Raw genomic sequence first — 27872 nt, 5'->3', positions numbered from 1 at the left:
GCAACTGACTTCAAGACTCCATCCTTCTCAGCCCTGTTGCTGAGAGCAGTATTGGGGGTAATATAGTGTGAAATTAGCATCAACCTTGGAAATAGGTCAGTGAAATTTATCACGGAGGAAGATCTCTGTAGAAAGCTATTCATTTTCAGTCTCTGTCAGCATCAGCAGATGAATTAAACTAATGGATTTCATATTCACCTATAAGCTTCTTTCTGCTGCAACTACTCTTGTCCAGCTCTTCACAATTTTTATGTATACATCAGTCAACTAATTAAAGGATAATTTCTTCAAAATCATTGTGAAAATTGACACAGGTGACACAAATGTGCAAGGCTATTTTAAGGCGTTTCTGCCCTGAAAGATCTTTTGTTTTAAATTTTCTTGTGAACAATTTGCTCCATTTTAATCAAATATCAGGTTGGTAGGGCCACGGGGGAATTGGGGAGTGGAATTGACTGAGTTCCTCTTGGAGAAAGCGGGCACATCACAAAGGGCCTCCTTCTCTGATTCTGTTCCTTTGTGGCGATCTCTTCCAGTAACTCAGCCAAGCTTCAAACATGATTAGCTCGGTAGGAAACATTACCTTATTTATTGACTGATGCAGGCTTTGTCAGGCTCAGAGAGGTCACTACAGAGTATGGTGAGCAGCTCGTTGAGCTAAAAGTTCCTGGTAGTGAGGAACAGACTCCAGATACTGCACGTTTACACCATCCTGGGATGAGAATGGATGTGTCACTTTCACAAGACATCAAAATAAGAACTTAACCTTTAATAAGTGCCAACATTTCCACGGCTGCCCTTAAGCCCTGTTTGATCTCAGACTGGAACCTCATAACACGTAGCCCCAGTCCCAAAAGAACCTGCTTTTATATATGACCTTTCATGACCTTGGACACCTTACAGATAATTTGATGCTTTTGAAGCACCTTAATGTAAGAAGCCATGAATCTGTGTACAGTCTGATCCCACAATCAGTAACACATTAATAGCTTGTTAATGAAAACAGAAATTGCTGTAAATGTTTAGCATGCTCGGCAGCATCTGTGGAGAGAAAGCAAAGTTAATGATTTGGGTCCAGTGACTCTTCTTCAGAACAATGATTTTGGCTGTAAGATGAATATTTGCAATGACACAACAAAGAACTCCACAGTTGTTCTTTGAGTAGATTCACAGGGTCTTTTACACTCACTTAAAGGGAAGATGGGGCCTCAGTTTCAATTTTTACCCAGAAGACATTGCATCTACCAATGTGACACTCCCTCTGCACTGCTCCAGTGTATCAGCCTGGACTTTGTGCTTAGGATTTCAAAGAGGGGTTTACACTCATATCTCTGATGCAGAAGCAGCTAGGAGTGCTATCAGAGCTACAGTTGTTATGTATAGATTAACCCAGCAAGAGCCTTTGCAATGACACCATTTGGAAATGTGAGCTCCTAGTGACACACAATTCCTAGCACAACTGTGCTTTCAAAATCTCGAACGTTGAATGCTGAGGTGAGTAACTTTCAGGTATTGCTGACTCACAATAATAGTTTCATTGAATGGCTTTGGAGTTTTATGCATATTGCCTTCCCTTGACATTTTTACTCACCCATTTTAAAATGTGTCAAGATATTTTTACAGGGCTGTCACAGGTCATTCAATGGCCTCATCAGTGAGGATGTTTTGTTTGTGTAATGTGCCCAGGGAGCCTGTACTGAAAAGAGGAAGCAATTATTTATATAACATGTCTGGGGACAAATAAATCCTTCAGCATGCTTTAGGATCATGTTATCAAGTATCTTATTCCAATGTGTGTTTAGTTTAAAGCACATTAAATCCATCTGGTGCGCCGTTAATTCTGATTCATGTTCCCTACTTGCGATCACTTGAGACAGGATTCACCGTAAAGATTCCTGAAGGTTATACATTTCAAGACTTAAATTCCCTGTACACATTAAAATATTTCTCTTATTGTTGCTCCCATTCAAATAAAATCTCAATATTTTGAGATAGCTAACTCAAATTTCTCACTTAAAACAAATCAAAGAACTGCACATGCTAAAAGTCAGAAACAAAAATCAAAGGTTGCTGGAGGAATGCTGGAGAAAAAGTAGAGTTAATGTTTCGGGCCCAGTGATCAGTCTGAAGAAGGACCTCCTTCTCTCCACAGATGTTGTCAGACCTGCTGAGTTTTCCCAGCAATTTCTGTTTTTGTGTCAGATTTCTCATAATTGCTTTAACTAGAAAGTTGAACACCTCAGAATGCTCAGAAGCTGCTGCGCCATTGAGTGGTTGAAACAGATTGTATCAATGCATTTAAGGGTTAATGGGAATATGGCAATATGGGGTGGGTTAGAGTTGTAATCCTGCAGGATTATCCTGGAGTCTCCAGATTTTTTTATTCTTGCGTGGTATTTGGACATTGCCAACTATTTGTTGCCTATCTCTAATTGCCCTGGGAGTAAGTATCTTGAATAGTCAAGAGGCAACTATATTGCTAAGAGCAGTTAGGAGCTAATAACATTGCTGTGGGCATGGAGGCTAGACTGCATGAGGATGGCTGATGCCCTTTCCTAAAGATGTTGGGGCAGCACGGTGGCTCAGTGGTTAGCTTTGCTGCCGCACAGTGCCAGGGTTCAATTCCTCCATCAGGTGACTGTCTGTGTGGGGTTTACACGTTCTCCCTGTGTCTGCATGGGTTTCCTCTCACAGTCCAAAGATGTGCAGGTTAGCTGGATTGGCTATGCTAAATTGCTCATAGAGTCCAGTGTGTATAGATTAGCCATGGAAAATATGGATTAGCCATGGGAAATGTAGGGTTACAGGGATGGGATACCCTTTGAAGGGTCAGTGCAGACTCAATGGCATGACTGGCCTGTTTTCATCCTGTAGGGATTCTGTGATTTCAAAGAACATTAGAGAGCCAAATGGGATTTTACAATGTTGTCCGTGTCACCATTACAGAGCCTTGCTTTATATTCCACATTTATGAATTGAATTTAAATTTCATGAGTTGCTGTGCTGAACCAGAGCATGAGGCTGGCCCTTTGCATTACCAATTCAGTGACATTACACAATGATATCTTCTCTCCACTGAGAATCTACACACAGTAAGATCCCAAATCAGCATGTAAGAGAACCAAACAACTTTTATGTTTCTGGTGATGTTCTACATCAAGGAGAAACTGTTGACCAGGCTATCAGGAGAATTCTCCCTATTCTACAAAAAAATGGTTCCACAAGATCTTGGATGTGTCAAGTCCAGACCTTGGGTGATGTTCTCCAATTTACTACAGACACTCCAAATCGTTAAGGGTCAAGGGCAAGAATGAATGAACTGCCTGTCTTAGGTTTTTCAGCCAGATGTTCAGTTAGTCCCATTAAGGTTAACTCAGAAAGGAGCCCTTGTAGACAACTTACCTTCAGGCCCAAATGAACCTGCATTTTAAAAGAAGCCAATTTAAACAGACTTCCTTAAATTTACAAATAGAGTGAGTTTATTAATCATTAAATGCAAGAAAAAATAGTAATACAGCACAATTACACAGCTGTGGACGTGTTGGGCCAAATGGCCTGTTTCCACACTGTAAGGATTTATGAATCCAAAAAGATAAAAGTAACAAAGATACACTGATTGGTTTCTTAATACAAACCGAAAGAGCTGTGAATGATGTAAATCAGGAAAAAAAGCAAGGAGGCTGGTTGTTCTGATGAAGGGTCTAGGCCAGAAATGTCAGCTTGTGTGCTCCTAAGATGCTGCTTGGCCAGCTGTGTTCATCCAGCTCCACACTTTGTTATCTTGGATTCTCCAGCAACTGCAGTTCCCATTATCTCTAATATGTTTTGGATTTCTAGTTTGTTCATCAAAAGGGAGGTAATCTGGAACAGATAGATGAGTCTTTTATTTAGTGTCTCATCTGATCAAGAGTGTACAAGCTAGAGCTGGTTGAAGAACCAGGCTCAATAACAACTGGGTATTTTGTGAAGAATTCTCTCAGTCGGCTCGGTGTGGATTGATAATTGTGGATCCGAAGCATGGAGATTTGAGCCAAGGTTATAGCAGGCGATCAAGAGAACCTCCCCAAAGGAATTTGCTGCACACATCATTAGAGTTGGCATAGAGAAAATGTAGCAGGATGTTGCCTAAACTGGGACGTTTTAGTTTGGAGGAAAGATCGGGTTGGCTAAAAACAGAAATTGCTGGAAAAGCTCAGCAGATCTGGCAGCATCTGTAAAGAAAAAAATCAGAGTTAATATTTCAGGTCCAGTGACCATGTCTCAGAATCGATGGTATCTGGGAAAATGTCAGCTTATATGCAGCAAATAGTGAGTGGGATGTGGTAGGGAGTAAATTATAGCGTAGAGTCCAAAGAGAGAAGGGCAGTTGGATAGACTAGAGTTGTTTCCTTCAGAACAGAGGAGGCTAAGGGGAGATCCATTCAAAATTGAAAAACTATGAGAAACTTACATAGAGAAAATAGGAAAGCACTACCCTCCTTGCTTCATGGGGGCATCGATTGAGGATAAGATGTTGAATATCTAGAGAATATTTGAAAGGGAATTATTTCACCTAGAGGGTGTTGAGATCTGGAACTCACTTCCTGAAAGGGTGGTTGATGCAGAAGTCCTCATAATATATGAAACATACTTCCAAATATACACGTAATGCAGTAACTTAACAGGGCATACACCCACAGCTGGGAAGTAGGATTAAGCAAACAGCCTCCTGTTGGACAGCATGGAAGTGATGGGCTAAATGACCTCTTTCTGTGCTGTACAATTCTATGCTTCCATGTTTCTACACCCTGTGTGGGGTTTAAAGTCACACCGTTCTGATTCGTCAACAGGAGAGCGATCGCTATACTAAATCTGACAAGCACGGTGTCTTTTTCTTCAAGATTATGAGTGAAAATACAGGGTTTCTCAGAATATAATGTATAGCTAGCTGAAGCCAAAAAGGAATCCATTGTATTCACGACAAGTGGAAGTTGTTTCTCTTGTCTCTCTGGTCCTTTTTTAAAACAGAGAAGGAATGAACACAATGAGATGGGATCCACTTGCAGGGAAATTCTACCCGTGATTAAAACTGGATGTAATGCAATGGTCGTGACACCATTCTCAGTGAACTGTCTGTTGGCTGCAATGATGCCCAAGTTTTATTAAGGATGCTGAGTTAGCAATGGGAGGTGGATGGTTTTAAGTTTTGATGGTCTGCTGAGGTTTCCTTCGGAGGTTATGCAGCAGGGCTCCGTTTATGGAATTCAAACATGAATAGTGCACATTTGGGCAGCTGTCCTCCTTTGGAAGTCCTAATCATCGTAGTTAGCCAAGGAGCCGTAGGCATGCTGTCTATTCATTGCAATCCTGTCGACCATGTTCATTCTTCCTCCTTCCAGTTTCTAACGGTGGTCATATATCCAGGGCTTCTCCAACCAGGCACATACCTTCCTGGTGTCTCATCTTTCATTGCTGACAGCAGCAGACTCAAACACTTTTCTTAGTGGTTGCAGTTGCTCAACTCCCTGCTGTGGCTAAAGGTCTGTGGTTCATTGGTTCTCCACTCTGTGCTGTTGCTTCTAAGACCTGGAGCTTCACCATAGCCACACTTTACAAGCTGCAGTTCTTTTCCCATCCACTTTATTGAGATTCTCACTCTTGGAGGCATGTAGTGCAGTTACCAAACCAGGGGTTTTGCAAGTTGCTTTTACAAGATCCAGCTGAATGGAATGCCCTCCGTATTTCACTCAGATGATGAGCTACAGATTGGGAGATGGCTCCCCCATCTTGATTTCAGGGCGGCTCTCTCGTTTGTGGTCACTTCTGGCCCCAGAATTTGAATTGAGTCTACATTCACAATGCTTGCGGACTGAATTGTCATGCTGCTCTCACCATGTGTTGTTACTGTGTTTGGCCTGTTGTCGCTGATCACTCCGAACTCCAGAATCCCTAATGTTGGTGATTAAATTTCCTGTGCTAGCTTGGCCAGCTTCTGGGTCAGAGACTCCACTTGGAGACTTTGAGTTAAATGTGAATTTCACAAACACGGTATCAATTGTGTTTGTTTACATGCATATCGTAACTGCATTAAAAGCAGTTGAATTCATTGGGAGAATATTGGTGCACATGATAGCGGTGGGTCTTGTAGCACAAATAAAGGGGTTGTATGGTGCAAGTTGTGTCCCTCTGTATGGAACAGATGCATGGGTTCATTTTCCTGGAGGTGTTTCATGTCATGTCTAGTCAGCTTAATACAACTGCTGTTATAAGGACAAGATTCTTGGGATCTTGCATGGTTCTGGTCTGTGGAAAGGGAAAGTTGTCCATGTTTATAGTTCTGGCAAAGATCTGTTTTGTTAAAGGAGGAGGAATAAGTGCTTATGCTGTACTGGGTCTTGTACATAAACCCATGTGTAAGAGAGAGCTGCTCCTTTGTAGGTGAATGCTTACCAGAGTACCAGACAACCCTAGACTGATAGTTCTAAGCTGTACTGAGAGAGCTTACTGTGTTGGATAGAATTGATGAAATGGGACCCCAAAGGCAGGATTTTCCACAAGGGCTTCTGAACCTCGCCAAAAGGAGTCAGAAGCAGAACTGTGCCAGGAACAGTTTGTCAATGAGATTATCCCCACAGCTACCAATTAATACTACTAATGGCCAGAGGGTTAAGGATGGCTGCATCTGCTCTCTCAGCTGGAGGTCCAACAGGAGGCCTGCTAGCAGTGAGAAAACAGGAGGCTGCTGTATTAGATAAACAACCGAGAGGCTATCTTCACTTTGAGGCTGCCGTTTTCCAACCTCTTCATAGAACATAGAACATAGAACAGTACAGCACAGAACAGGCCCTTCAGCCCACAATGTTGTGCCGACCATTGATCCTCATGGATGCACCCTCAAATTTCTGTGACCATATGCATGTCCAGCAGTCTCTTAAATGACCCCAATGACCTTGCTTCCACAACTGCTGCTGGCAACGCATTCCATGCTCTCACAACTCTCTGCGTAAAGAACCTGCCTCTGACATCCCCTCTATACTTTCCACCAACCAGCTTAAAACTATGACCCCTCGTGCTAGCCATTTCTGCCCTGGGAAATAGTCTCTGGCTATCGACTCTATCTATGCCTCTCATTATCTTGTATACCTCAATTAGGTCCCCTCTCCTCCTCCTTTTCTCCAATGAAAAGAGACCGAGCTCAGTCAACCTCTCTTCATAAGATAAGCCCTCCAGTCCAGGCAGCATCCTGGTAAACCTCCTCTGAACCCTCTCCAAAGCATCCACATCTTTCCTATAATAGGGCGCCCAGAACTGGACGCAGTATTCCAAGTGCGGTCTAACCAAAGTTTTATAGAGCTGCAACAAGATCTCACGACTCTTAAACTCAATCCCCCTGTTAATGAAAGCCAAAACACCATATGCTTTCTTAACAACCCTGTCCACTTGGGTGGCCATTTTAAGGGATCTATGTATCTGCACACCAAGATCCCTCTGTTCCTCCACGCTGCCAAGAATCCTATCCTTAATCCTGTACTCAGCTTTCAAATTCGACCTTCCAAAATGCATCACCTCGCATTTATCCAGGTTGAACTCCATCTGCCACCTCTCAGCCCATCTCTGCATCCTGTCAATGTCCCGCTGCAGCCTACAACAGCCCTCTACACTGTCAACGACACCTCCGACCTTTGTGTCGTCTGCAAACTTGCTGACCCATCCTTCAATTCCCTCGTCCAAGTCATTAATAAAAATTACAAACAGTAGAGGCCCAAGGACAGAGCCCTGTGGAACCCCACTCACCACTGACTTCCAGGCAGAATATTTTCCTTCTACTACCACTCGCTGTCTTCTGTTGGCCAGCCAATTCTGTATCCAAGCAGCTAAGTTCCCCTGTATCCCATTCCTCCTGACCTTCTGAATGAGCCTTCCATGGGGAACCTTATCAAATGCCTTACTGAAGTCCATATACACCACATCCACAGCTTGACCCTCATCAACCTTACTAGTCACATCCTCAAAAAACTCGATAAGGTTTGTAAGGCATGACCTACCCGTCACAAAGCCGTGTTGACTGTATTTGATCAAGCCATGCTCTTCCAGATGGTCATAAATCTTATCCCTCAGAATCCTTTCTAACACCTTGCAGACGACAGACGTGAGACTTACCGGTCTATAATTGCCGGGGATTTCCCTATTTCCTTTCTTGAAGAGAGGAATTACATTTGCCTCTCTCCAGTCCTCAGGTACGACTCCAGTGGAGAGCGAGGATGCAAAGATCTTCGCAAGTGGCGAAGCAATTGCATTTCTCGCTTCCCAAAGCAGCCGAGGACAAATCTGATCCGGGCCTGGCGACTTGTCAATCTTAATGTTTGACAAAATTTTCAGTACATCAGCTTCCTCTATCTCTATCCATTCCAGCATGCACACCTGCTCTTCAAAGGTTTCATTCACTACACAGGTCGTTTCTTTCGTAAAGACAGAAGCAAAAAACTCATTTAGGGCTTCCCCTACCTCCTCAGGCTCCACACACAAGTTCCCTATGCTATCCCTGATCGGCCCTACTCTTTCTTTGACCATTCTCTTATTCCTCACGTAAGTGTAAAATGCCTTTGTGTTTTCCCGGATTCCTTCTGCCAAGCCTTTCTCGTGCCCCCTCCTGGCTCTCCTCAGACCATTTTTGAGCTCCTTCCTTGCCTGCATGTAATCCTCTCTAGCTGAACTTGACCCTAGCTTCCTCCACCTTCATGTTTATATTAAACGTATGTAGACTTACTATTCTGGAGCTGGGGATGAGGAAGTGCAGGCATAGGATGGTCTCTGGCTGCAGCTGAAGCCAGTCAGCCAAGGATGCCTCAACTGACCTTCTACTACCTTAATGGCCCCTGTCCCTACCTACCACTGACAGGTTAGCAGCTGTCACTAAATCCTGGGATGTAGAACTGTCTTATGAAGAGAGATTGGGGACACTGAGTCAATCTTCTCTAGAGCTTAGAAGAACAATAAGTGATCTTATTGAAGCATACAAATTTCTTTCGATTTGGCAGGATAATTGCGGGAGGCATTTTGACCTTTGCTTGGAGAGGTTGATGGGGAAGGGGTTGTTTCTAGAACCAGGAGATAGATGATAAAATTTAACATAGACTCCATTGTATTGGTGTAGCCTTTGGGCACCTGAGGAACAGGGTGTTCAAAGTTCAGAGATCGTAAACCCAGCACCACCTAGTCACCGCCCTCCTGTATGGATCAGAAACATGGACCTTGTATAGAAGACACCTCAAATCCCTAAAGAGGTATGACTCAAAATCCTGTAAATCCAGTGCCAGGATAGGTGTACCAATGTGAGTGCCCTCTCCCTGGCCAGTACCCCCTGTATTGAGGTATTGATCAGGCACAACCAGCTGCAATGAACTAGCCACGTTGTCTGCATGCCCAACACACAACTCCCTCAACAAATGCTCAGCTCCAAGCTCTGAAATGGTAAGCAGTCACTAAGAGGACACAGGAAATGTTGCAAGGACACCCGGAAAACATTCCTAACCAAATGCAACATCTCCATTGATGTGGGAATTGCTTGCCCTAGAGAACACAAACTGAGGAAGAACCATCCGTGAGGACGCCAACCACCTCAAACATCACCAAATGGAGCGTATGGGAGGCCAAGCACAACTGGCAGAAAGAGTGCCCAGAATCCAGAATGTCCTACTTTATCACAACCCGCCCCATCTGTAGCAGAATCTGTGGCTCCAGGATTGGACTATTCAGGTACCACAGCACCCCTAATCCCCCAGGAGTGGGTCTAAGTCATCCTCAACTCTGAGGGACTGTCAGAGAAAGACAAGGCAGCTATGTAGGTCAGGGATCAGAAAGCATTTCTTCACTTGGGAGAGGTGAGTCTTTAGAATTCTTTACCCCAGAGCTCTGTGGCGGATCATCATACTCATTGAATATGTTCAAGACAGAGATCAACACATTACTAGACATTAAAGGTATCAAAGGATATAGTGATAGTGTTGAAAATGACATAGAAGTAGAAATACAGCCATGAGCTAGTTTAATGGAATGTTAGACTCAAGGAATTAAATGGCATGTTCCTGTAGTGATATCCTGAGTTCCTAATCCTACCTCTTTCTTTTCTTCTTTTGTTCTTTCAGCAATCTCCGCATTTCAAATTAATTCATTGTCTGTGAAGTCCTTATGTAAATAGAAATCTGACTTCTCCAAATGTCTCAAGGAAATTCAAGGTACTAATTATGCAAAATGTTTAATGCATCAATCAGAATATGATAATATGTCAAAATATGTCTTTGATTTAAAGGTAACCTTTGCAATCATTGTAATTTGGTTTTGATTTCAATCTCAGAAAGAGTACAATTTTGTATAATATCTTGTTCTATTGAGTAGTCACACTGAATAGGTCAAGACCTATGTTGAAGGACAAGTTGAAAACAGTTGAGTTACACTGCTCTTCTAAAGGCCTTACTCGTTTGTGGTACCAATATGTTCAACATTAACCCTGTCAATAATTCGAATGAGTTTCACAAAGTCAAAGTTAGTTACGCACATGATCAAGCACCTTCCATCTCTTTTGAAGAATGCTATAGAGATTAGTCTTTAGTTTTGATCCTCCAGTTCTCCTCCATCCACTTTCAAAAGGGTGGACTCATGTTATGACCCAGTTCCACTGCTGCCAGTTGCACGCCAACATCTCATCAACAACCACGCGCCGCCACCTTCTCCAGGGCAATTAGAGATGAGCAATGCCACCGTAGCCATTTTCCTCCTCCCTTCTCGGCATCTCCCTCATCCTCGTTTATCACCTCAGCTCAGAAAATCTTTTTAGGCCTCAAAATTGCTCTGTGAAATGTCAAGCACAAGTGCTTAACGTATTTGTTACTGCGGCTAAGGTACACAGTGATGTTAAATATCTTAACTCTTCTACTTCTGAAGGAATTTTACTTGAAGACATTAAACAATTGTATCTGCAGTGTCACTTAGTGAGTGGTGAGGCTGTTAAATTTATGACCACAAAGACAGGTTGAGATGAACAGTTTAGAAATGTTTTAGGAGGACAGTATGGGGCAGCTGCTGTGTCATGGTAACTTCAATGAACTAATAATCCAGAACCCTGGGTAAACACTGTGGGGATATAGGGTTGAAACCTGCTACAGCAGATGGTGAAATTTGAATTCAATAAAAATATGGAATTAAAAGCTAGCATAAAGGGGACTATGTAAATGTCTCAAGATTATGGATTTAAATCACACTTCTTGATATCAGCATGTGGCCTAGGCCAGCATTTCAGTACAGTGCAGTACTAATGGAATGCAGCATTGTTTAATTTTCTGAATCTGAAGATATGGAATGGAGGTCATTCTGTTGCCCTTGGATTGATATAGATCATCCTAGAGTACTTCTTAAAGTTCTCCCCATATCCTACTCAACACTTAGCCATCCATTAATGGCCCAACTCAGATTAATTAGCCATTTATCTGACTACACTTTTGCTGAAAAAGATGTTTACATTGTAAAACATAATTTGTTGGCTGTGAAACACTCCAGGCCATTCTGAGGGTGTAAAGGTGCTATATCAAAAGTTCCAATGATAGGTCATTGTCATGAAAGGCTGGATTTTCAGAGTGGGATGACTGACCAGGGGCCTGACACATCAATGAACTGTTTCATTTGCACAGTGCTACCTTTAAATGTAACTGGACTGATTGAGGAGGAGGTGAGCTTAGCATTCGGTTAGAGATGTCAATTACCTCTAGGAGATAGGAGCTTTCTGTCTGGTACCAGTAGTCAAGTTAGGGAGCAGTCAGATTGGGGACTGCTTCCACCCTGCTGAGGTGAGAAGGCAACATGAGAAAGGGTAAAGCTAATAAAGATGGCACAAAGTGGCAATTGGCACCGATGCAAGGCGCAGCCTGATGTACGTTGACCCCTTAAATTTTAGAAAAAGAAACACATATGAGAAGCTTGTATAAGCTAATGGTTCTGAAGGAGTTAATATTGAAGCTGCATTATGTTTCATACAATCCAATGATGTCATACAGTCTTTCATAGAATCTCTACTGTGTGGAGGCCAGGCTCTTGGCCCATCGAGTCAGACAGACCCTCCAAAGAGCATCCCACCCAGACCCTACATTTCCCATGGCTAATCCACCTAGCCTGCACATCCCTGGACACTATGGGCGATTTAGCATGGCCAAGTCACCTAACCTGTGCATCCTTGGACTGTGGGAGAAATCCAGAGCAGACACAGGGAGAACATGAAATCTCCACACAGACTGTCACCAGAGGATGGAATCAAACCCAGGTCCCTGCTGCTGTGAGGCAGCAGTGCTAACCCTGAGCCACAGGTAGAGATGAAGCAATGTAGCATAGGTCCCAATGGAGACAGACACGTCATCATCTCTAGCTCCTCCTGATAGTGCTTATAATTATGCTTAACTAGTCAATGAAGCTTGTACCTATTTCTATCAGGCAATGAACTACATTTTCTTGTTAAAATAAATGCCTCTTCTTGTTCAGACTCAACATTGGATTATCCTCTGCCAGTTTTAACCAAGCATGCTCTAGCCTAAGCATGGAAACTGCATTGGTGGCAGTTAACTATCCCAACACAAAGTGCTAGATATTGGTACCGCCTTAACATTTACCTGATATAAACTGTCTTTTACCCATGTTGACCAGACTTTGCTTCCCCAGAAAACAAACTGAAAATTTTATTCTGAATTGTCGTTTCTGAATCCTTTAACAATCTCTCAAAAGAGCTTCAAGGACCATTAGTTGGTGGCCCATGAATCGCGTCTATTCCCCTCCCCACCCGCAGGCCCATTGAACATTGCAAACCTTCGTCAGACCCTCCAGTAAAGCAACTTTTAAAACATTTCCTGTGTTCGATCCTGCCCCTGTGAGTAAATAAAACGCAAACCCCTAGACGCAGCCTGACCTCTCAGGTATTCCCAGCATTTTCTGGTTCTCTTTGGAACAGTCACATGCTGCGTTGGCCAGTATCAGTGTGAGCTACCAAAAATCCTTGCTTCTCACCCAGCGAACATCTCCTGAGGCATGTGTTCGCTGTTCAGTCAATGCTCCTAGCAACGTGTTTTTATTGTGATTATTTCAATAAAAACAGAGCTATAAAAATCTGCTGGTGGGTCTTTTTAATCTGGTCAGGTTATGTGTGTTTTCATCTCTCCGCCTCATATGTTGACACTAAAAATGATAAAGGATTGCATTACCCAATGCAGCTAAAAGTACATCAATTGGATCCTTTAAACAAGGCCGTAAGCAGTGACACCAGTCAGGGTTACAAGAGGTCATCCTGCCTAAGTCATTAAATGGAGCTTTAAGTCTTTTAATAAATGCAAAATCTCAGGGGCACTTTACTTTTAAAAAGATCAGTGCAGTAGCCATCGCATTGGATAATAGACCATGACGACCTCTTCAAATCAAGTCATTTTGGGAGGGTTAAGTATTTTCTGACTGCTGCTGTAAACCTCATTGTAAAGTAATTCTTTTTAAAAGTAATTTCAGGAAAACACTACCCAACAGGAGCATTGAATTGGTGAAAGAATGGTGAAGAAGATACTTAATTAGACACAGCCTTTTATTATAATGGACTGAAATTTTCCACGGCCAAATATTAAATACTGTGTGTTTAACGTCATGGTAAAAGTACTCCGTGTTAATAATAAGGCTGAAATTCATGTGTAATTTACATCGAAAAATTCATTTGTAGATTAAGTAATCAGTTTAGGTATGCAACATTCAAGCAGCTGAACGCTCCAAGATTTAGATATTTCAGCTTTTGATAGAAAGGGGTGTAAAAGAGATGAGGAAGTTGCATTATTGGTAAAGGAGTATCTCACAGCTGTATTGAGGGAGGATGCATCAGAGGAGTCATGCGACAAAGCTGTATGGGCAGACCTCAGGAATAGCAAAGGTGAAATCACAATGCTAGGGGTATACTACAGGCCTCCCAACAGCCAGCAGGAGATAGAGGAGAAAATATTTAGACAGATTTTGGAAAGGTGTAAAAACAGCAGGGTTTTTGTAGTGGGTGATTTTAACTTAAGCTGTACTGACTGGGATTCACTTTGTGCTCGGGACTTGAATGGAGCAGACTTTGTAAGGACCATTCAGGAGGGTTTGTTGACACAGTATGTAGTCAGTTCAACTGAGGAAGGGGTTATACTGGACCTAAATTTTGGAAATGAACCCAGCCAGGTAAGCGAAATTTCAGTAGAGGAGCATTTCGGGAGTAGTGACTATAATAGCTTGAGTTTTAAGTTACTTGTGGATAGGGATAATAGCAGACCTCGGGTGAAGGTGTTAAATTGAGGGAAGGTGAACCACAACAATATTGGGCTGGAACTGGAGAATGTTTATTGGAGGCAGCTGTTTGAGGGTAAATCCACATCGGACTTGTGGGAGTACTTCAAACAGCAGTTGATAAGAGTTCAGGAGTGGCACGTTCCTTCAAGAATGAAGGATAGGTGTGACAAATTTGGATGACCAGGGATGTTTTGACCTTGGTCAGAAAGAAAAAGGAAACACACATAAGGTCTTGGAGGATGAGAACTGAAGCACATAAGGAAAGCAGGAAAGAACTTCAGCAAAGAATTAGAGGGGCTAAAACAGGTCATGAAAGGTCATCAGCCAACAGGATTAAGGAGAATTCCAAGGCTTTCTATACAGATATAAAAAGCAAGAGGGTGGCCAAGGAAAGAGTTGGCCCACTCAAGGACAAAGGAGGGAATCCATCTGTGGAGCCAGATAGATCCCAAATGAATACTTTCTGTCAGTATTCACCAAAGAGAAGGAATTGGTAGCGGCCTAGCATTTTGATCTCAGGGAAGGGTGATCTCATCCCTGATCTCAGGGAAGGGAGTGTCGAATTTCTGAGCAAAGTCGCTATTAGACAAGAAGAGGTGTTCTGCATCTTAAAAAGTATTCAGGTAGATAAGTCCCTGGGTCCTGAAGGGATCTATCCTAGAATATTGAGGGAGGCAAGAGAATGAATTACTGGAGCATTGACAGACATCTTTGTATTCTCTTTGGCCACAGGTGAGGCCCCAGAAGACTGGAGAATAGCTAATGTTGTCCCAAGAAGGGGAGCAGGGAGTTACAGACCTGTGAGCCTGTACATACTATAAGTAAGTAATAAAAGGCTGTTAATTACCAGTATGATGACAGACCCCAACCCCCTCCATTTCTCTCTACAGCCTCAATACTACCACACAACATGCTGGAATCTGGAGTGGACCCATTGCTCAGTGAGACTCACCAGTCATTCTCATCGATGGCAAGAACATTCAATGCAGTCAACAGTGCAAGACCAATCTGTGAGAAAGACCCAAAGGAAAATCAGGCCTCAGTATGGTCACACAGCAGCCACTAAAGTAGAAAAGCATATTCATCAGGTATCAGGGAAAGAGTCAATTCAAACGAGGTGGTCCAAGCAGCCCAACATTTTGTGTCTTTCTCTGCTTGATAAGGAAGGTGCTGACTGTCTCAGGACAAACCAATATCTGAGCAGGGATCAGCATCAGGCTGTGGAATCCTCTATGTCGAAATGTTACAAGTCCAATGCTAGTTCCAGGTAGGGGGAAAGGATGAATTTAGTGTCTTAAGGCCTCCCTGAGCTTTAAAAATGGGTGTTCTGTGGGCCACGGGCCAATTTAATCTTCTATACCTACATGGGTAGAACACAGGTGAGATGTTAGAAGAGATTCTAATGCAGGGGATATCATGTGAGGAGAAAGCCTGGGCCAAATGCTTCTGATGATTGGTGTGAACAGGGTCCACAATGGATTCAGAAGTCATTTTGGCTCTGGTTTGACAAAAGCCATTCACTTATCACGTGTGCTGCAGAACCTACCAATGAAATGTGGAAAGAGATAAATTTGTGTCAAATATGCAGCTAAAATGTCCAAAAGTCTTGGCATCTAAAAATCGGTTTGCAGTGAATCCAAAACACATGACTCAGAAGAACGTTTTCTGTGAAGAGTTTGGCTGAAAGGCAGTGCCCTGGGGAATTCTTCTGTAAAATTAGAACTTTGTGGGTGAGAGATGTAAAGATTACAGGGGAGTCCCATTGAAAACTGTTTTCGCCAGGGGAATCCATTGGGAAAGAAATGCACTGAATGTCCCTTTAAAATAAACCACGACAGTGAGAGTTCTGCTGACAACGTTGGTTCAGGTTACTCAGAGGAGCCTCCGTACTTGACACAGACATCGACCAGTGAAGCTGAGCGAAAAAACACACACCTCATGTTTGCCAAAGCTCTAAATATTCATTTATACTATTGCTGCCATCTGCAGTTTGGCATGAGCACTACAAGTCAGTTTGACCTCGCATTTTGTTTCAGAGACAGTAGGAACTGCAGATGCTGGAGAATCTGAGATAACAAGATGTAGAGCTGGATGAACACAGCAGGCCAAGCAGCATCAGAGGAGCAGGAAGGCTGATGTTTCGGGCCTAGACCCTTCTTCAGAAATGATTTGGCTGATATCCCTCTAAACGCTTCCTATTCATGTAATGAATATTAAATGAATTTTAAATGTTGTAATTGTACCTGCTTCCACCAATTCCTCTGGTGTGTTTCATACACACACCACCCTCTACGTGAAAAAGTTATCCCTCATGGCCCTTTTAAATCTTTCACCTCTTGTTTTAAACCTATGCCCTGTAGTTTTGGACTCCTCTACTTTGGGAAAAAGATCTTCGCTATTCACCCTATCCATGCCCCATATGATTTGATAAACACCTATAAAGTCACCCTACATGTACGCTGTTACAACTTCTCAAGTCCTCCCTAAATGAACCTATGTAATTTTGTATTCACTTCCCCCTTCTGCATGGTTGGTACCTTGATGTTTATGCAGAGTAAATAAAGTACACAGAGAAGAAAAACACAACAGCCATCTGTAAACCAACAATACATTCTTGATGCAATGGGGTAATTGCATTATCACCTTCCTGCACACAAAATGCTAGAACAATTAATGTAAGATTTAAATAAAAACACAGAGCTGGGTTGATGTTTAATGAGTGGCCCCTTTGTCAAAACATATTGTTGAGAAGATCTGCACCACTGATTATACAGTGTAGAGCTGGAGGAACACAGCAGGCCAGGCAGCATCAGAGGGGCAGGAAAACTGACGTTTCGGGTCAAGACCCTTCTTCAGACCTGACGCAAAGCATCAACTTTCCTGCTTCTCTGATGCTGCCTGGTCTGCCGTGTTCCTCCAGCTCCACACTGTGTTATCTCTGACTCCAGCATCAGCAGTTCTTACTATCTCTACACCATTGATGTTGCCTTGCCAAGCTCAAGTAGACTTTACTAGTTTTATTTATTCAGTCATAGGACGTGGGCATCTCTGTGTGAGCCAGCTTTTATTGTCCATCACTAATTGCACTTGAGAATGTGGCGGTCAGCTGCCTCCTTGAACTGTTGTGGTCTGTTGGGTGTTGGTAGACATTGTTAGGGAGGCAATTCCAGGATTTTGACTCAGTAACAGTAAAAGAATGCTGATAGATTTCCAAGTCAGGATGGTGAGTGGATTGGAGGGGAGCTTGCTAGTGGTGGTGTTCCCATGTATCTGATTCCCTTGTTTTTCTAAATGGTAGTGTTCCTGGGTTTGGAAGGTGCCATCCAAGGCATTTTAGCATATGCTTTGATTTGCCTAGATCTGGAGGCTGTGTCTTCTATGTCTCCCACCTACTTCCCTCCTTTCCACCTCTTCCTGCTGTAGCTACTCACATGTCTTTAGTGCTGTTTAGTACTGAAGCATTCATTGCTCAAGATCAGTGCTGTTGAATGAGATGAAACATTTGTCTACCTGCCACAAGACGTTCAAAGCAATTACTCTCCTCAGAACTCTCTAACGGACCGACAGTACATGGAGGGGAGTAGAAATTCTTGGAGATATTCGGAAAGTTCCCTGAGGGAGACAGACATGTCAAAGAATCATAGGATCCCTACAAGTGAAAGCAACCAATCAGCCCATTGAATCCCCATCAACCGTCTGAAGAGTATCCCACCCAGACCCATCCATATCTCATCCCTGTAACCCTGCATTTCCCATGGCCAATCCACCTAACCTGCACATCTTTAGACTGTGGGAGGAAGCAGACACGGGGAGAATGTGCAAACTGCACACTGACAGTCACCCAAACCTGGAATTGAACCCAGGTTCCTGGTGCTGTGAGGTAGCAAAGCTAACCACTGAGTCACTGAGCCACCCCTGTCCTCTGAGTTCCTGACTTGTGTGACCAATACCAACAAGCTTCTTTCAGGAAGATCTAATCCTAACCCTGTTGTTAACCCTCACCCTAACACTGAGAGACTTCCCTGGCCACTTCATGAGATGAAGTCTTGGCATTGGAGGGAGAGTACAAACCTCAAACAACTCTACCTAAGAGCCACCTGCTTTATGGCAGAATCAGCAGATTGTGCTTTGGGCTTATCAGCCATTTCAGAAGCTTTCGAACCTGACTTAAAGCAATCTATACCCCCACTCCCAACGACTGCCTACAAAGAGATCTCCCTGATACCTTGATAACAAAGTGTGGAGCTGGATGAACACAGCAGACCAAGCAGTATCTTAGGAGCACAAAAGCTGACGTTTCGGGCCTAGACTGTTCATCAGAAAAGGGGGATGGGGAGAGGATTCTGAAATAAATAGGGAGAGAGGGGGAGGCGGACTGAAGATGGATAGAGGAGAAGATAGGTGGAGAGGAGAGTATGGGTGGGGAGGTAGGGAGGGGATAGGTCAGTCCGGGGAGGACGGACAGGTCAAGGGAGCGGGATGAGGTTAGTAGGTAGGAAATGGGGGTGTGGCTTGAGGTGGGAGGAGGTAATAGGTGAGGGGAAGAACAGGTTAGGGAGGCGGGGACAGGTTGGGCTGGATTTGGGATGCAGTGGGGGGAGGGGAGATTTTGAAGCTTGTGAAGTCCACATTGATACCATTAGGCTGCAAGGTGCTCAAGTGGAATACGAGTTGCTGTTCCTGCAACCTTCGGGTGGCATCATTATGGTACTGCAGGAGGCCCAGGATGGACATGTCGTCTAAGGAATGAGAGGGTGAGTTGAAATGGTTCGCGACTGGGAGGTGCAGTTGTGTACTGCGAACCGAGCGTAAGTGTTCTGCAAAGCGGTCCCCAAGCCTCCGCTTGATTTCTCCAATGTAGAGGAGGCCACAATGGGTACAGAAAATGCAGTGTACCACATTGGCGGATGTGCAGGTGAACATCTGCTTGATGTGGAATTACAACATTTAAAAGGCGTCTGGATAGGTACATGAGTAGGAAGCGTTTAGAGGGATATGGGCCAAATGTTGCTTCTCCAGAATCTGCAGTTCCCATTATCCCCTGATACCTTGTGTTGTTAATAACACTTCTTCCTTCCAATGCACTGTAGAGATCCACCCAATCATTAACTGATCTCTCATTTTAATTTGTAGGAGGTTCCAGGTAATTCCCAGCATTAGTCTCCCTCTTAATCCTTCTATTAAGATCAGGGCAAAATTCTGCAGATGCAGTAAATCTGAAATAGAAACAATTACTACCAATACTCAGCAGATCATGCAAGCCAAGAGAAACTGAGTTTATGTTCCAGGCTTGTGATCAGAAGAGAATAGACTTGTAGCAGGTCCTATGTATGACCACACTCGGGTGTCTGTTTGATTCTGTGGATGCTGCGAACTAGAAATATAGCTGATGGCATTGTGAGCCTCTCCACTGGCTCAGGCATGAGAAAACAGCTGGCTATAGCCATTACTGTGCTGCTATGTCGAGACTTCCATAATTCTTGGCCAGAGCATACATTGAGCTCAGGTAATGGATAATCCTCTTATCCTGGTCTTGCACTGAAAGTAGGAATTACTTTTCATTGACGGTACATTTTGATACTTCTTCAATCAGTTCACATTTTGCACTGCTGCCATTAGGTTTTCTGATGCACCTTTCTCTAAGAGGATGAGCCCCTGACTCTATTCAAAAACTGCGAAAATGAGGCGTGTTAACCTCTTTATCTCTGAGAATCTCTCGTGGTAGTTTGCCTGATCTGGCATCTTCACGTTTACCCTCATTAATTAAACTCTTCACAAATGTTTCAAGTGTTCTTCAGGTTTAGAGGAGATGTGAGGAAAAGTTTTTCACACAGAGGATGGTGCAAACCCAGAACTCACTAACTGTCAGGGTGGAAGAGGAAGAAACCCTCAAAACATTCAAGAAATATTTAGATGTGCAATTGTGATGCCAAGGCATGCAAGGCTATAGATCACAGCCTGGAAAATAGGATTAGATTTGTTAGGTGGTTGTTTTTGACTATTGCAGAGTTGATGGGCCAAAAGGCCTTTTCAATGCCTCTCTGCCTCTATGACCCAAAGGCTTTTCAGTTATGTGGAATAAAATGTGATTCCCAGAATCACAGAATTGTAACAGCAGAGAAGATGCTATTTTTCCCATCATGCCTGTGCGCATTCTACTAGTTAGTGCCAATCTCCTGCCTTTCCACCATATCTCTGTGTGCCGTGTCTATCCAAATAATCACACAACGCCCATGAATTTCCTCATTCTATTTCATCTAGTTCTCTAATTCCAGGTGCCACTGCCATACATTCACCCATCCTGCTCATTCATGGCTGGTACTCCCTCAGCAGAGAAAACGTCACTGTTCTTGCAAATTACCATTCCATTTTCAGCCACCTTCTGCTTCCCAAAGTCCCTGAGCTTAGTAATGATAGAAAACACTGAAAAATGAACTCAATAGCTCTGGCAGCAGCTGTGGAGAAAGAATCAGAGTTAATGTTTCAGGTCAAGGAAGCTTCACCAGTACTTGGCCTGATTGTGGCTCTATTCCAGACAGCAGCAAAGAACAGAGGAATAACTTTATTCCCCCTGAACGCTGTACAGAAAATACAATGTGCTCCGCAGATAAGACAAGTCTGACCATAACAATGGAGGCCTGAGGGGCACCAGACTGCCACTCTCAACATGAACCCCATCTGATAACTGTAGCCCTCAGGGTTAACACCAAGATTTCAGTGAAATGTATAAAGAACACTGTGACTTACACATCACACACTAGTTGGAAAACCAGAGAGGAATCTGCTGTGGCCGAATTAAAACAAAGGGAAGTTTATGATTAAAATGACAAACAGCCACATTTTCTGAAGTAGTTTCTGTCAAAAAAAATAGTTGCTGTCTTCAGCAGGGAGGATGAATCTGGATTGCATCAATCTCCTGTGAGCTACACTCATTTCCTTTCCCTCAGTCAGCCCTGTAGGAGAAGACCACTGTTGCTAATTAAAACAAACCTCTGCCTTTCAGAACATGTCACAAGGGACCCATTCACTCAGCTGCTTTTGAGAGAATTGAAGTGCCCCAGAAACACACGGACTTTAATTCTGCTGAGAGAGGTGTTACGTTCCAGGATTCGTTTCGAGCTGTAATCTCCTCAGAACGCATTACAAGGGAACAAATGTACAGAATTATCACAGGGAAACCATAAGGAATATCCCATTAGGAATCAGAATTCAAGAATGCCTTTAACATAAAGCATCTTTCATAATTGATGGTGCACCTGATAGCTTTATAATGAAATTTCTGTGTTATAGGAATACATCAGTGGAATTTGAGCTGCTTTTTGCAAAATATATTTGCTTAATTTCAAAGGTTTTATTTTCATTTTCTTCTCTCACCTTTCTAGAGAGAAGCCGGTCAGTAAACTGCAGAAAGGGAATGGGAATTAGCTGCACTAATCAGTGCTTTTTTATTGGGTGAATTTAAAGTTACAAAGGTATAATATTTTTAAAACTGCTAGTATTATAGTAGAGATGGAAAGATCATGAATTATAAGTTATTTATCACTGGACTATTGTGAGGTTCATAATCTGTTTTACAACACACTAGCCAGGTTTTGTTGGCTAATGTTAATTCAATTTTCAAGGCCACGTTTACTAGGTTCAAAGAGTAGCTCTTCAGACACCTTAATCAATAGGACAAAGGACAATTTAATAACGCTAATTTAAAAAGCTTCCCTGTCATAATATCAACAAAGACAAAGTTAATAAAAATGTCAAATTCATCTGGGTACCAACAAAAAATCAAATTTGGCAAAATGAGGGATACATTGTAATTTCTCCCAGGAATTTATTTTTACATAAAGATACAAAGAATCCAGGCTGATTGTGCCATCAATTCCCCATGTTGCAGTGCTGTGCTTCCCATCTGGAACAATTGCTCCATTTGATACTTTAAGAGGTTAAATCGATAGAATTGTATTCAACTGCTGATGCTTCCAGGTAAAGTATTGAGCTATTGGCTAACTGGCAAGGATTCACCTCATTTAGATTTACTAAGGAAGGTCACAAACAGTTGTAAAGCTGAAGTTTGACCTGTGCGTGTAAAACAAAAGGACATATGGCCAACGTTGAGAATGACAATTGAGAGGCAGCTGAACCTGACTCACAGATACTCAGTTAAACTGGTCTGACATCCAAACACATGAGCTCAGAGCAGTTTGCTCCTCAGAGGCACCGATCATTGTTGTCCCTATATTACCCATTATCTTTCTACGTCTGTGTACAGCTTGGAGTTTAACCCAAATTCATGCAGCTTTGAAATGGCAGAGTTGTATTCAATTATACTCACAGAGAACATGCCATCTCCAACCTGCTGTAAGAGATGGCCGCAACTGGCACACCCCATTGTGATTAGAAACTCTTAGGGTAAATTTGTAGCCACCAATCTTTGTAATGCTATTCCAGTGGGATTTTTTCTATTACTGGGGGTGTTATTGGCTGAGCCATCATTTATTGCCCAATTGTAGTTGCCCTTGAAAAGGAGGAATAAGTAGTGAAGGATCAAGTCTTAGAAGAGGCAAACTCTTGAGTATTAAGAAACAGTTTATTACAAAGTAGTAAGGTAGCAATTTATAATAGAGTTCCTGGGCGACTACCTTACCAACTAAGTAATCACATGTCTTACTGAAACTATAAAAGACAGTGGAGAGACCGCAGCTGGAACATTGCATGGTTTTAGTCCCCTTACCTGTGGAAGGTTACACCAGCATTGGAGGCACTCCAGGTAAGAAGGGGTTTTCTTATGAGTGGAGGTTGAATAAGTTTGGCTTGGCCTAATACAAGTTTAGAAGAATGAGAAACAAACTTATTGAAGGATATAATATTCCTCAAAGCTTTTGATAAGGTTGATATGGAGATGTTGTTTCCACTTATAGGAGTAAGGGGGGTCAATCAGTTAAGATTGAGATGAAAAGAGCTCTTTATCTCTCAGAGGGCAATAAATCTATGGAATTCTTTATCACTGAGGACTGTTTAAGTTGGGCTATTCAGTATATTCAAGATTAAGATGGACAGATTTTTAATCTGTACCAGAACCAGAGGATATGGAGATCAGACAGGAAAGTGCAGTTAAGGATTATCAGATGACCATGATCTCATTGAGTGGTAGAACAGACTCAGTAGGCTAAATGGCCTATTCTGCTCCCGTGTCTCATGACCTAAAGTGCTTTGATGGGCTGAATGGCCTATTCTGTATTGTGACCATTTAATGACATATCTGAAATATTAACGTGTGTCCCAATTTCCAACTCTAACGTGAGGTGACAGGTTGCCCCAGCATTTTCTGTTTCAAACATTCCACAGTTTAGCTTTTCAGGTCAATTACTTTATGTAACCCAAACTCACACCGCGCACCACCCCACCCCAACACCAACACCCGCAACACACACACTTTCCAGTTCCTGTATCCTTCTCAAACCTCCACCTCACCACTAACTGTTTGCTGGGGATTATTCCCTTGAGTTTCTAGCAGCCTCGCCTTGTAAATTCGCATTGAATTTCTGTTTCTGCCACAGGCCATGACGCCACTCCTGCCAGTTTGCACATGCACCGTGGGAGTGCAGCTCTGCCACGTATAGAAATGACCACTGGATTGGGCTAATGTACATTCAAATCGCTGTGGGCAATGGCAAGGTATTGAAGGTGGATGAGGGGAGATGGAAATTCCCAGCACCTCGCCCCACACAACCTAAACATGTCTTAAATTGTAAGAAACTTAGTGCAGCAAATAGAGCTGTGCAATGAATGTCATAGCTAGCGCCTTCCCATTTATTTTAAGAAATAAAGAAACAAAATGTGACTAAACATGATGTTTTGCCTGTTTTGTCTGTTTTGGTATACAGTCTGTTATCTGTAAAATCTCCAAGATTTGGGAGTTAGAATCTTCATCTTGCAATCTCATTTCCAGCATGCTAATCCTTTAACAGTTACATCAAACAGATTATCCATCAGACTGAATCTTATTAGGTAATGATAAAGCATACCAAATGCTCCTTGTTTATTATGTGTGTGAGGTGTGTGAGTGATATTCCCACTGTCTTGGAGTGTGAATGCATGCTGTTAAAGTAACAAATATGCTAATTACAGTTAATGAATGTTTAATGGTCATCACCAGCAAATGTGTCCCCGAGTATAATGAAAGTCAAATAAAGAGAGCTTCAATCAGCCAATAATGCTTTTTGGACACTAAGTCCTCTTATATAAGTGATCATGAATAAATCAGGAGTCTGCTATGCTTACATCCCCTGCTACTGCTCGGAAAAGCAGAAATGTAAAAACATCAGAGCTGAGAGCAGTAGACAACCCAGTCCCTCGAGCCTGCTCTGCCATTTAATATGGTCATGGCCGATCTCATCTCAGCCTCAAGTCTACTTTCCTGCTCCCTCCGTATAACCGTTCAACCCACCATGAATTAAAAATCTTTCCATCTCCCGCTTAAGTTCATTCATTATCCCAGCCCCCGCTACATTCTGAGGTAGTGAATTTCACAGATTTTGAGATAAGTAATTCTTCCACATTTGAGTTTCAAATCTCCTACCCTTTAGCCTAAATCTATGACCTTTCCTTCTAGATTGTCTCGCAAGGAGAAACATCCACCTTACTTTGTCTGCTTTGTCAATCCCCATTAGCATCTTTCGTACCTCAATAAGATCTCCTCTCATTCTTCAAAACTCTTGTGAGTATAGGCTTAGAGTGGTCAATCTCTCCTCATAAGGCAAGCTTTCATCTCTGGCATTGAGATAGTGAACCTTCTCAAAACTGCCTCCAGTGCAATTACATCCTTGATTATTCCTTAACTTAACTCTTGGTGTGGTGGCCTCATGGTTTGGCGTACCTAGATTTGTAGCAACAACTGATTGTGGTTTTCTGGCCTGAGGCAGGTTGCCAAGAGGAAGGGAGCAGAGCTCTCTTTTCAGACAAGAAGGACAGACTGGTATGTGAGTTAACCCTTCCATCCCCAGCCTTTGCTATGCCTCTTTTGCATAGCTCCTTGTAGCACAACACTGTGCAAATTTGGGAGAAGGTCCAAGTAACATATAGCCACCAGATAGCAGCTTATCACCTGTAAAATGATGTTTGGCATTTGAACAACTGAAGTAAACAAAGAATATATAAGTAAAAATAATGTAGTGATATAAAAAAAGATCATTTGTTCTTTTCCAAATAATCTCTGCTGACAAGGAATTCAGAACGAGAAGTTCCATCTTTAAGAGACCCAGGCCATTCAAGAGTGAAATCCAGTAGTAGCTCTTCACCCAAGAGTTTGTAGAAATCTGAAGTTCTCAGAGCTATAAGACTATGAATGAGGACAATTGAAGCATCGAAGATTGAAATCACTGAACATTGTTAGGTAAGTGTTACAAAGTCGATAGAACAAAGGTGTGTAAATGGGGTTGAGATACAGATTAGCCATATCAAACTGAGATGTGAAGCAGGGTTTAAGTGACAATCCAATTTTCCAATGTTCTTTTTTGTGAATGGGAAATGAATTTATAAGTGAAAAGCATCTGAGCTAATTCTTCATCTGTGAGAAATGTCCACAAATGTAGTTGCAGTTGGGAGAAACTCCATGCTGAATATAATGAAAGGTTTAATGTTGTAAATTTTCCTGGTTAATTCATTGTCTCCTGAGAGCACAGCATGAGAAAATAAAGCATGCAAGAATGCCAATAAATCACTCAAAACAAGAACGATACATCTCATCAGATTATGAAATGGTTTATTAGGAGTGAAGGAAGAAGCTGTTTATGCTTGCAGGAGAGAACAGCACTGGAGGTAATAGTTCTTAATTTCACTGACATACGTTCAGGCCATCAATTGAAGAGGGGAACCCCACATCGCTTTTGAGAGGGAGGCCTGGCTGGATTAAGTGCCTGACCGGCCAATATCAGGATTTAGGACGAGGGGGTGGATACACACCCACCAAGAGCTGCCAGGCAATCAGAGGCCAGGAGCTTGCAAAGACATAGGGTTACTGGGATCTACCAGGAATGTACCCAAGGAGAGATATAAGATCACTGACAAACCCAGGCCACAACAGAGGGAGAATAGGATGGGGCGTGGAGGGGTTCACAAACGGGAATTAGTGGGCAGCCCACTCCACCTAACGCCAGGTCCCTCAGTCAGGCACCAAATGCCCTTACAAAGTGAGATGGAAGCACCCAGCCCCAACCCCTTCCAACCTGATAGGGTTTGCTGAGTGACCTTCCGCAGGGGATGGAAAGTTGAACCGTTCACATGTAGTCTCCTTGCCGCCATGAAATGCGACTGAGTTCAGGGATAATCTGGTCTCGACTGGATCAATAATGAACCCAAGCGATGGCTTTGTTCGGGGTTTGTTAAGATTCACCCATGGGCAGCTTGCTGCCTCCAGCTTCACTCATCCTGTGTGCCCACTGACATCTGCAACCCACAGTTTGGGAAACCCTGGGTTAGAATGTGGATCTGTCCAATACAGGGAGTTATCGAGGCATATAGCACCCATACCTTTAAGGTGGAAGCTGCAAGAGGGAGACAGATACAGAAGGATATATTGGTGGGTTTAAATGAAATGGGAAAAGAGGAGCATAATCATTGGCATGGAAGGATTAGACTGTAAAGCCAGCTTCTTTGAAAGAATTTCCTGACTACAGCAGAATATAGATAGACTGGAGAGTTGGGCAGATAAATGGCAGATGGAGTTCAATCCGGGCAAATGTGAGGTGATGCATTTTGGAAGATCAAATTCAAGGGCAAACTATACAGTAAATGGAAAAGTCCTAGGGAAAATTGATGAACAGAGAGATCTGGGTGCTCAGGTCCATTGTTCCCTGAAGGTGACAACGCAGGTCAATAGGGTGGTCAAGAAGGCATATGGCACGCTTTCCTTCATTGGGCGGGGTATTGAGTACAAGAGTTGGCAGGTCATGTTGCAGTTGTATAGGACTTTGGTTCGGCCACATTTGGAGTACTGTGTACAGTTCTGGTCGCCACATTACCAAAAGGATGTGGACGCTTTGGAGAGGGTGCAGAGGAGTTTCACCAGGATGTTGCCTGGTATGGAGGGTGCTAGCTATGAAGAAAGGTTGAATAGATTAGGATTATTTTCATTAGAAAGACGGAGATTGAGGGGGGACCTGATTGAGGTCCACAAAATCATGAGGGGTATAGACAGGGTGGATAGCAAAAAGCTTTTTCCCAGAGTAGGGGACTCAATTACTGGGGGTCATGAGTTCAAAGTGAGAGGAGGAAAGTTTAAGGGAGATATGCGTGGAAAGTTCTTTACACAGAGGGTGGTGGGTGCGAGGGTGGTGGGTGCCTGGAGCGCATTGCCAGCGGAGGTGGTAGACACAGACACATTGGCATCTTTTAAGATATATTTGGACAGGTACGTGAATGGGCAGGGAGCAAATGGACACAGACCGTTAGAAAATGGATGACAGGTTAGACAGAGGATCTCGATCGGCGCAGGCTTGGAGGGCCGAAGGGCTTGTTCCTGTGCTGTAGGTTTCTTTGGTTCTTTGTTTCTTTGAAAAGTCTACAGT

General features: G+C 42.9%; 1 long non-coding RNA gene across 3 annotated transcripts; it reads left to right on the top strand.

The window, feature by feature from the left end:
* The first annotated feature begins 1291 nt into the window (after nt 1–1291).
* LOC125464482 (uncharacterized) lies at nt 1292–24143 on the top strand. 3 transcript variants are annotated; one of them, XR_009447328.1, is made up of 5 exons: nt 1292–1494; nt 10125–10214; nt 15046–15134; nt 15204–15401; nt 23865–24143. It is a non-coding gene; the product is annotated as an uncharacterized LOC125464482 (long non-coding RNA). The 3 variants fall into 3 exon arrangements; XR_009447327.1 differs by lacking the exon at nt 15204–15401; XR_009447326.1 differs by lacking the exon at nt 23865–24143 and having other exon boundaries at nt 15204–16343.
* The last annotated feature ends 3729 nt before the right edge of the window (nt 24144–27872 follow it).

The sequence above is a fragment of the Stegostoma tigrinum genome, chromosome 27, assembly GCF_030684315.1.
Source record: "Stegostoma tigrinum isolate sSteTig4 chromosome 27, sSteTig4.hap1, whole genome shotgun sequence".
Taxonomy (NCBI): Eukaryota; Metazoa; Chordata; class Chondrichthyes; order Orectolobiformes; family Stegostomatidae; genus Stegostoma; species Stegostoma tigrinum.
Note: the sequence above shows the minus strand (reverse complement) of the source record. Positions and strands in the feature narration are given on the sequence as shown.